At 41.9% G+C, this 11,155-nt stretch overlaps 1 pseudogene; it reads right to left on the reverse strand.

Moving 5' to 3' along the window:
• Nucleotides 1–3,054: 3,054 nt before the first annotated feature.
• The window catches only part of LOC138054224 (dual specificity protein kinase shkE-like), a 12,840-nt pseudogene continuing 4,739 nt past the window's right edge, over nucleotides 3,055–11,155 (reverse strand).

An 11,155-nucleotide genomic window follows, 5' to 3' on the forward strand; every position in this document is an offset into this window, starting at 1 on the left:
CTATCGAGCGGCAAGGCCCCGGGCGACGACGGCATTCCCCCCGAAATGATTAAGTCTGGAAAAGACGCACTTATCCCTGACCTGCACGACCTACTCATACAGGTCTGGAGGGAGGGCTCAGTTCCGCAGGACTGGGTGGCGCCAAGATCATAACCCTCTATAAGAACAAAGGTGACCGCAGTGACTGTAACTGCTACAGGGGCATCTCCCTGATGAGCATAGTGGGCAAGATCCTGGCTAGAGTAGTCCTGAAGCGACTGTATATACTAGCAACTCGCGTCTACTCTGAAGCTCAGTGTGCTTTTAGGGTCGGCAGGTCCACTATCGATATGATCTTCTCCATCAGGCAACTGCAGGAAAAATGTCGGGAGCAGAACAAACCACTTTTTCTCGCCTTCATTGATCTAACTAAGGCCTTCGACCTTGTTAGCAGAAGCAGGCTTTTCCTCACCCTGAAGAAGATCGGATGCCCCCCTAAGCTGCTTTCCATCATAGAGTCCTTCCCCACGGATATGTACAGCACTACCTGCTACAACGGGCAAATGTCAACACCATTTCCTATCCATAGTGGAGTCAAGCAGGGATGCGTTCTCACACCAACACTGTTCGGGATATTCTTCTCAGTGCTTCTAGCACACGTCTTCAGAAACAACAAAGATGGTGTATACCTTCATACACGATCTGACAGCAAACTGTTCAACCTAGCAAGACTTCGCTCTAAGACCAAGGTCAGACATGTCATCATCAGGGAGGTTCTTTTTGCAGACGACATTGCTCTAGCCATCCACTCAGGCGACGCCCTGCAGAGACTGATCAACCTTTCTCTAAAGCTTGCAATGAGTTCGGTCTTACCATCAGCATTTAGAAGACTGAGGTGATGGGTCAAGGCACTGATCACCCACCATGCATCTATCTTGGAAACTATGAGCTCAACTCAGTTCAGATTTTCCAGTACCTTGGGTCAATGATCAGCGCTAATCTTTCTCTAGAACCAGAGATCAATGCTAGAATAGGAAAGGCCTCAGCAATTAGACAATTGTCTAAGCTCCACAACAGAGTACGGTCCAACAACAACCTCACCATCAGTACATCTCATAAAGTGATTTTTTTCAGACCAGCAAGGACAGATTAACGTCAACTCACTGATACAGAAAAGAGTTCTGAAATCGAAAATGCTCCGGAACCTTTTAAGCGCCCACGACCAGCCAGCTCCCATAACAACACCAGGCATTAGGCCCGTTTTAAACGTCGCATTTCACATGTGCCTTATCTAATGCAAATGAGCCAAAACAATAATTGAAAATGTGCCGAATCTAATGCAAATGAGAAAAATCTATTGTTTTCGCTCATTTGCATTAGATTCGGCACGTGTAAAACCAATCCGTTCCACACTGCCGGATCTCTACGAATCTTGTCTACAAGATTTCGTGGAAAATAATATCGAGTTATGGTTTGCCAAGCACTCAAGAAGCTGGAGTCCGCTCTGCTATCGCCTCGTGCGACTCTTCCGCCCTTTTCGTGCTTAGCAACCTCCCGCTTGCAATAACGCTGAACATCACGGAGTTTAAGATCTACGATGCGACGGTAACGCACGTTCAGGTTTATTAATCTTTTTCGTCATTATGTCACTTCTAAAAACTAGCGCAACTTTCCAGGAACTGAATTAGGAGGTGCGGTGTTGAAGCTACGACAGAAAATTCAAATTCGCTGCCTTTTGTTCACGTTCTCCGAAAAACTTGAGAATTGGTTATTTCACGTCGCAGATTTGCCGAAAACGTACAAAAATGAAAAATGCACGTGCAGAGCGCGCAAAGCTATTGTTTTTGCTCATTAAATAGGCAAAATTTGTGACGTTTTCGTTGCCGTCGCGTGGTAGATCTTAAACTCCCTATTGTTTGCCCAACGCCCACTTTTATTGTTAAGTTAAATTTTCATGGGGGCGAGAACGAAAACACATTTCATGCCAGCGATTGTCTAAAGAAGCTATTGTTTGTCAGTTTGGTAATACTCATGAATATCAATGCATATGCGTATTTCCTTCTTGAAAGTTCCCGTCATGTAGATAATGTTAATTTTGGTTTTACTGAGAGAACATTCACTTTAATGATACAACTATTAAAACAAATGAATCGAGATTTTGTGTGAATGAAAATCAATGTTGTAGAACGATTTCAACGGTGATGTAGAGCGCTAAGTCACAAGACTTACCATTTAGGACACATTAGCGGGTTCATATTTTTATAATTGCGCGACATTCCTGAAGGACCATGTTGTGTTGTCAAGATCTATCCAGTGAGGAAGGAAAAGTTCGAACGAAGAAAAAGCATAAAACACTCTTGAATTCCAAGCTTGTGAACAGAGGCCAGTCTAGACAGTCTACGCGGAGCCTTCCGAAACAAACCTCTTCCCAAAAACAACCTATGTAAGACCCCTTCCTCGTTTCCATTTTTATTTATAATCTTTTGTAAGACGCAAGAAAGGAAATTTAAAAAAATTACGATAAAATTCAGTTTGGAGACCAGGATAACCACCAACCGTTGAAGAACCCCGATTGAATTCACAAAATGACCGGGGACTGAGTATCCCATAGGCCATAATAAGACGGAAATTAAAAAGACATTTCAACTGAATTCACAATATACGATTTAAACTGTGTAATTTCAAAGAACACAACACAACATATTTCCCAAGGAGCGAGCAGAATATCAGGCCATGATGCCTTGAGGGCACACAAGTCAATACAAACACCATTTAAAGTGCCCCTGTGATCAAAAAACCGCTTCCATTTTTCCTTCAGATTTTGAAAGTGTGTTTGCTTAACACCTGACTGGCAAAATTTTGAGCTTTAATAAGTTTTAATATCGCTTGCTTTTGTTTTCAAATTTCGCGGGCGCCGCCATCTTGAATAATTGTGACGTGTTAAGCCCTTTGTGTCAGAACAATAGGGCAACCGTAACACGTCACAATTATTCAAGGTGGCTGCGCCCGTGAAATTTGAAAGCCAAAAAAAAAACGATTTTAAAATTCAGTTGTTCTGATATAAACACTTTTTTTACAAACTTCGAACAAATTTGTTTCGAAACATTGTTTTCTTCGGTTTAAAGTTCTTCTGTAGCAAGAGCGGAGGTTCCCTTTAAAAGGCTGCCAGAAATCTGACTTCACGAGAATGGCGTTTTTGGTGTTGAAATTTCGAGGCCGACTGATGTCTATTTAACTGCCTGAAGCATATGCATAGAAGTACCATTTCGACTCCACAACTACAACGTAGCTGTTCGTCCATTAAGCGTCACTAGTCCCTGCGCGCGTAAAGCCCCGGCTTGTTGCGTCAACACAGTAATGACGTCACACATGGTTGGACGTGCATCAGGAGCTGTCATCACGCATCGCATTATCAGCTCTCTCAGCACACCGTTCGTTACCAGTCTTATCTGCTCTTGGAGCTGCTGCGGGACTGGAAGTTCTCTGATGCACATCTCGCACAATAACAAACCAAAACTGTAAACATCCACCTGTCAGAAAGAAACAAAAAATGAGAATCATACTTTTAACAAGAATATAGTTTGTTACAGTTTATAGTTGTTATATTGTTTACGCATTGTTACACCTCTCTCCAGTTGTTCAAAAGGTGGATAGCGCTATCCAACGGATAAGTCACTATCCAGTGGATGAACACTATCAAAACCAATTGAGTTATGTAGTGGATAGTGATTTAGAGCGGTTTTCAATTGAGTGTCGAAAGTAATTAGTGAATTACTTTGGTTTATGATTACTTCACTCAGTGATTGGTTCAAAGTTCTCGTGCCAATTTTTCAACCAATCAGAAGTGAAACCAAAACTAATCGTGGCTCGCGCGTGAACATTTTCCCGCGCTTTGTGTCGGCTACGTGAGATTACTTCGAGTTTTGATTGGTTTACTGGATTGTCTCCGTCCTTTTTGACTGGCCAAAGTAATTACTTTGGTTTTGGTTTTACAACAGTCATTTGAAAACCGCTCTACCGGTGGATAGCGCTACCCACCTTTTGAACAACCGGGGCCTGGAGTTGTGGGACACACAACAGAGCAATGCTCCAATTGGCCAGACTTTCACGCTGGTAACTCCGCGCTCTATGATCACTAACAACAATATATAAGTCTCACACCGAGCACCATTCAATTTACACCACATTACATCAAATTCAATGTTGGCTTTTTTTTTTTTTTTATTTTTGTACTACTTACGATACATGTTACATGATTTACACTTGTACTTACTTCTTACACAATACTTGCACTACATTAACTTGCACTACATACGATACATATTACAATACCATAACACTAGTCAAATGGAATTATAGTTGATCTGTTTACAACGTAATTGTTTACATTTTAATTGTTCGAGTCTCTAATAAGAATTTTGTTTGTTACTTTCACTATGTAGGGTATTGGCCTTCTAGGATTTAATAGGTTGTTAAATAAATAGATAGCAAGAAAATCAAAATACAGAAGCTGAGAAGTAGAAGGACACAATGTAATTTTATAAGGACAGAAAAAATTTCCATTTGTTCCTAAATTCTTTCTCCTTATTACAACTGGCTGCAATATATTTTTCTATATTAATTTTTTCGTGAGGCAAAATCATCGAAATTGTACTTTATGGTATTTAAAGCGTTAACATACAAGAAATATTTACCTAAAATAATAAGATGGTTGAGGGCCAAACAGTAGTTGTGACAGCGAATAATTCCGAACATAATCTCCAGTTCTGACATAAGCAGTTTCGTATTACTAGAGGTTGAGTACCACTCCCGGAATGTTGGCTTTGATGACAGGAGAAAACCGGAGCATCCGGAGTAAAACCTTATGGAGCGGAGTACAAAACCAACAAACTCAACCCAAACAAGACCCCGAGAAGGAGAATAAATCACGGGCCACACCAGTGGGAGGTGATAGCTTTCACCCCTGCACTAACACTGCTCCCCTGGGGATAAGATGAATCGAAAGAGTTAAGGTGGCTATTGTCAGATGATTCAAGACTGCCCACTTTATGATCGTATCCACGACGGCAACACATGTTCGATTTTCACTTTAACTTCTTCGGCGGAAGCTCGAATCCCGTCGTATAGGACTGTGAGTTTTTAGGTTCTCTTGTTTTCTTTTACAACCTCTTATTCATTTTGATAGATAGGGAACGCAGCTCTATTGTGTATTAAAAAGGCAGCAAGATAGGTCCATTGCTTTAGTTGCCCGCCTGGCCCGCCTCGATTAGCTTTCGCTACCTGCGGTGCCAGGTCTGTTATTACTGTATTATGTGCAAAAATGTAATAAAGTTGTCTTGTCTTGTTGCATTTTTGTTACCATTATTTTCTGAACCACCGTGCTTTCATTTAATTTTTAGTGGCCACAATCAGTGCTCCGGTGAAAGAAACACTTAACTTCTGTAGACGGAGCATGCGCTTTTCACCATGGTTCATACAAAATATTGGGGAAGAACAGACATTCCAAGAGGAAGTATTTCTTAGCGCCTTAGCCGCTCACACCTGTAGGGGGGTCAGAGGGTATCCCCCCCCCCCCCCCAAGAAAATTTTGTTTCTGTCAAGTGGCATTTCCTGCATTTTGACATCATTTTTGTGGTATGCTGTAAGGTAGAAATACTTGTCTACCATTTTTGGAGCTGCTAAATGGAGCAAGACTGCTGGCCTTATGAGTGTGCAAGACATTACAGAATAAGAAAGTGTAATACGTAACCTTTTACACTCAGACTGCAAAAAAATTACTTAAAATAAGCAATTTTTTCCCTTGTTTTCAGAATTTCATGATAAATCGGGATAATCTGATTAAGAGCGGGAGGCAACACATCAAATCGGGAGGGTTGGAATGTCTGGAAGAAAATCAAGGACTTTTCCAGGACTTTTCAAGGACCAGATCCATTTATGCAAGGACTTGTTTCTCTACAAATCAAGAGACAATGACTCGAAATAAAAATAATCAATCACAATTCTTCTGCACGGGAAAAGGTCAAAGAAACAGCACCTGAACCAAACCAAGATGATAATGTAGCCTTCCCTTCACGTCTGCCATTTTGCATTACGCCTTTTGAATGAGATTCTGATTCACGCGTTTGACAAAGCTTTCGAAAGCATTAGAGGGGCGTTATGGTAATGCACTATCTAACCTTCAAGAAGGCATGGTTCATAGGGTACATCAAATAAGGGACAATGACCTATCCTAGAAACACGAATGCAAACGAATGCTCCACAACTAACAGGCTCAAATGAATCATACAGAAAGCTGGCTATATATTGCTGGGGTCTCGAACTTTCGTACAACCAAAACAATGCTTTGACGATGAAGATTACATTATTGAAGGGTCTTTCACAAATTTTCAAAGACCACTTTGAATAATTAAAGGACTTTTCAGAGATTTCCACTTTTCTGTCCATTTTCAAGCATTTTTCAAGGACTTTTCAAGGCCCGCGCCAACCATGTTCATCCATGTGGCCTGGGTTCGATTCCATATGTGATTTTTTGTTGGTTCTCACCTATGCTTTGAGAAGGTTTTTCTCCGAGTACTCCGGTTTCTCCCTCTCCTCAAAAACCAACATTTAAATTGATCCGCTTTGATTTTATGATTTTATTTGTCTTACAGCCTCCCCCAAAAGGAAAAAAAAATAGAGCGATTATCGTCATTTCTTCATTTTACTTCATCCAGCTCTCGTCACCGAATGAACACGGAAACCAGCGCGTCATGGAACACTCACCTTTGGGGACTGTTGAGAAGTAAGCGCCTCGGGGGCTGCGTAAATTCTGGCTCCAGGATTTGACGTCATGTACTGGCGCATAAAATTTGCAGCACCATAATCCGACAGCTTTGCTCTCCAGGAGTCTTCCCGTCTCCATAGCAACACGTTGGAGCTGCTGATGTCGCGGTGTATTATGGGAAAAGGTTTATTGAGATGCAGATAGTTCAGTGCCTTGGCGACGTCCAAGGCTACACACACTATTTCCTCGTGATGTAAAGCACGCATGGTCAAAACGTTCCGCAAGTCGGTGTCGAGTAGCTCTGTAACAAACAATGGGCTTCCATCGTCGTTCGTAGCGCCCATGAACTGCAGAAGGTGCGGATGCCGGCAGCGTGAGGCGATGCTCATTTCTCGTTCAAATAATCTGCGATTGTGCGGCGAGAGAATCAGATCGTGAATCTGCTTTACCGCAACCTGACAATCGCGAAACGTCCCTTCGTACACCTTGCCCCAGGCCCCTGTCCCCAAACATTTTTCACTGATTACCACTTCCTCCCTTCGGATGATCCAGTCACGGGGTTCAAGCCGCCTATATTCGGCCAAAGCCTCTTGCGCTATCGAGACTGATGACTGCAATTCTCGCAGGCGCTGTTCGCCATCGGCCACTGTTCGCTCGCTTTCCTGCATTCGTTGTGGAGTCCTCGAATTCTCTCTTCTAAGCCCGTTTTCAGCTCGCGTTCTTGCTCTAACAGACGTATTTGCTCTCTAATAGTGTCCTCCTTCGTTCGCACGGCTCGCTGGTTCGACTGGCTCAACACTCGTTCATTTTCTAAGCTTCTTTCCAATTCCGCGCAAGTGCTCCTAGCGTAACGTAATTCTTCCTCCAGACTTAACCTTGCTTGTTTTTCTTGGCCTATATTCTCCTGTAATTCATGAAAATGTTCTTCCTTTTCTCTCAGCTGTTGTTCTCTCATGTTGCGTATTGTTCTCTCGTCTTCCAGTTCACTCTGCATTCTTTTTAAATTACTCTGCTCCTCAAGTAAAAGCGAATTTGCCTCTCGCTCCCGTTCCATCTCGTTCTGTAGCCGCCTCAGAGAAGCCCTTTCTTTCTCCAACTCGTCATTTGCCAACGACAAGCTGATAGTTTGTTGCGTCAAAACCTGACCTTTTTCGCTTAAAATGCTCTCCAAAACTCGTATTCTCTCCACAAGACGTTCTTTGTCGAATGAATAGCTGATCTCCAAATCTCTCATTCGCCCAAGATTGCGTTCTTTCTCCTCTTCAACTTCTCGTAACTTTCCTCTTTCGATTTCTAGCAATCTCTGATGTTGTTGTAAGTTTTCTCTTTGCTCCTTGCTGTGTTGGTCTAGAAGGGTGATGTGCGACTCCATCTCTTTGTGGTGATGAAGGATATCAGGTTTGACCGTGTCGAGACACTCTGAAACAGGTTCGACAGTGTTGTTGCTGTTTACGACTTCCGGAGCTTTCCGTCTCCTACTTCGTGTAACAATCGAGCTCCCGAGTGCGTCAGTTTGTTCCTTCGATATTTGCACTTCTGTTCGTGACGGCTCATTATTTGTCGTAACAATTAAAGAAGCTGCCGATACGTCACTCTGAGAAAAACGAAAACACAACCATGTAAAAGAAAAAATTAAAATCAAGTTATGCTTTGGGCGTGAGTGTTTTTGTGGACGTGAAGCACAGTTCATCCAAAAAGCCAAGGCCCTTTGACCTTGGACGACAAAGGGTTAAAGCTTTGTGAAGGTGTGTACGGAAAGAAACAATTATAAAATAACTGTCAGCCTATAGAAGGTCAACTTAAAAAGCGTCATTAGATGGCTGTTTGCAAAGCGAGGTGGAGTAGCATTCTAGAAAATCAGGCCAGTGGTCAGAGCAGGACTGGAACGTGGAGAATGCGCAACACATGACCAGAAGCGAACAACTCCCAAATTAATCCTATGTCACGGCGTTTTTACAGACCAATCTATCTTTAAAAAAAAGGTAGTCCTGTTTTCCCGTTGGAAACTTTCCGATGGAAATGTGTGTTCAAGTTTTCAAAGGTCTCACCAGTTCCACGCTGTTCACGGCGAAATTCCGTTCAGGGTTCGTACACTTTTTCAGACCAAAAATACAAGGACTTTTCAAGGACTTTCAAGGGCCAAATTTTGAAATTCCAAGGACCTCTTTTTTATTTACGTCGAAGAATTTACCCATGGTAAAGTCTGACAGTACAATTCTTGGTCATTTTCCGTAATTCAAAGTAATTATAAAGACACTGGTAACCATTCTCGACCCTACAGCTCGTCGCGTTTGTAATGACATGACTTGAGTGGCTGATTATTTTTACTGAAGTTATGCGGGTCAGCAAAAATCCAAGGACTTTCAAGGACCAGGAATGAAGAGCAGAGATTTTCAAGGACTTTCAAGGCCTTGAAAATGTACTCTCAAAATTCAAGGGTTTTCAAGGGTTTTCAAGACGCCTACGAACCCTGTCCGTTGTAATTTCGGCGCGTAAAATCGCAATCGCCAGGCGGCGAACGGACTTGAGTTAAATGGATTTCCCGAATATTTTTTTTTGTAAATGGTAAGCCACCACTGTCTCCTCCAAATATGCTGCCCATCAAAAAACGAAAATTTAAAGTTCACAAAATCGGAGTGAAACTGAAACTAAGAGAACGAAAGCAAAAACAAGGACAAAAAAACGCAACCTTTTGCGAATTTATCTCTCGTGACCCGTGCGTTCTCTGTTGTCGTGGATATGTTACAGGTTAAATTTGATTTCAGGTCAAAATGATATTAGAGCGGTTTTCAAATGAGTGTCGTAAAACCAAACCCAAGTAATTACTTTCGCCAATCAAAAAGGACGGAGACAATCGAGTAAACCAATCAAAACTCGAAGTAATTACAAGTAGCCGACACATAACGCGGGAAAATGTGCACGCGCGAGCCACGATTGGTTAAAAAAGTGGCGCGCGAACTTTGAACCAATCACTGGGTGAAGTAATGCAAAACCAAAGTAATTTACTAATTACTTTCGACACTCAGTTGAAAACTGCTGTAACCTTGGTTGATCTGTAATTTATTTGTCTCTTTTTATGACAATGTCTGTTCGTGTCAATTTTGTACTTACCGGTAGTTAGTTCCATCCAATTAATTAAAGTGAAAAAGAAACTAACAAATTATCAACAGTTCTTCCTGCAGCCTGTAACTTACCAGGGAAGAATTTCTTCCTTCTGTGAAGAGTTTTTTCCGAGCTTTTTTTCCTGTTGAAACAAGTCATCCCCTTTCCGCGTTAATTACTTCATACGGTGTAATTTAAGCCTGGTTTTCACTAGAGACGCAAGGACAAGCACAAGCATGAGAGTGCTTATTTCACCGTTCGCTTGCGTTGTGTAAAGAAGAAACACACCACAAAGCACAAGGAAATTTTCTACGTCTGGCCAATTAAAGAACTCGTTCCAGATTCCCCGCGTCTGAGAATCTGAAGAAAATGGAGGTTGACTTTGATGTTATAGCAGAAACCCATAAGGGTTGAAACGTGTAACGCGCGTTCACAGCTTCCGAATATTCCGTGCGAACTGATTGGTTGAATGCTTCAGTGCTAAGTACCATATTTGGAAACCCCTAGCTCTTGCTGTTCCGAATATTCAGAAGCTTGTTTCCCAGCACACAAGGGCCCGTTACACGTTTCAACCCTTATGGGTTTCTGGTTATAGTCAACGTTCGTTTTCACTTAGCATAAGCTTCTTATGCTTGCGTCGCTAGTGAAAAAGATGCAACAAAAGCAATTTGACTTTCATAAAATATTAATCTTAAAAGCCTCATGATTTTTATAGCTTGCCACTTCTTTCTTTTACTTTGTTTCCTATTTGTATGTTCCACGTACTTTGCGTGTCAAACTAATACAAAAAAAAACAAATTGATTGACCAAAAATAAAAAAGGCAACTTACCTTTCGAAAATACATTGTTCGTGGTTAGTCTTACGAAGCTCGTTTCATCGCGACCACTAAAAGGGACTCATCAGAGACCTTTCTGCTTGGCAAACTCTTTGGGCATCACGCCCAAAGTCCCGTTGGCTAACAAAATTATGACAGCAATCTCGCCTTATATCGCATAAGGATTCCAGACCGCACAAATTCACGAGTGAAAATTGACAATAAAGTTTACAGTTGACTAACCACGAACAATGTATTTTCACAAGTAACTCTCAACTTTATTGTCAACTTACCTTTCGTTGGCGTTAATATTTTTCTGCGATCCCTATTTGCCGGGCTTGCTGGCTTTGGTGACCGCTGTGTACTTGATTCTTCCACTGCTTTACTAGCGTCTTCCTTCCCGTCCAGAAATTCCTGAGCCTCTGTAGAACTGGTGTTAATAAACAAAAGAAGGGCATTACTACTTTTTTCTTATAGTCCCACACCACTCAAAAAG

The sequence above is a fragment of the Montipora capricornis genome, chromosome 6 (assembly GCF_036669925.1).
Source record: "Montipora capricornis isolate CH-2021 chromosome 6, ASM3666992v2, whole genome shotgun sequence".
Classification (NCBI taxonomy): Eukaryota; Metazoa; Cnidaria; class Anthozoa; order Scleractinia; family Acroporidae; genus Montipora; species Montipora capricornis.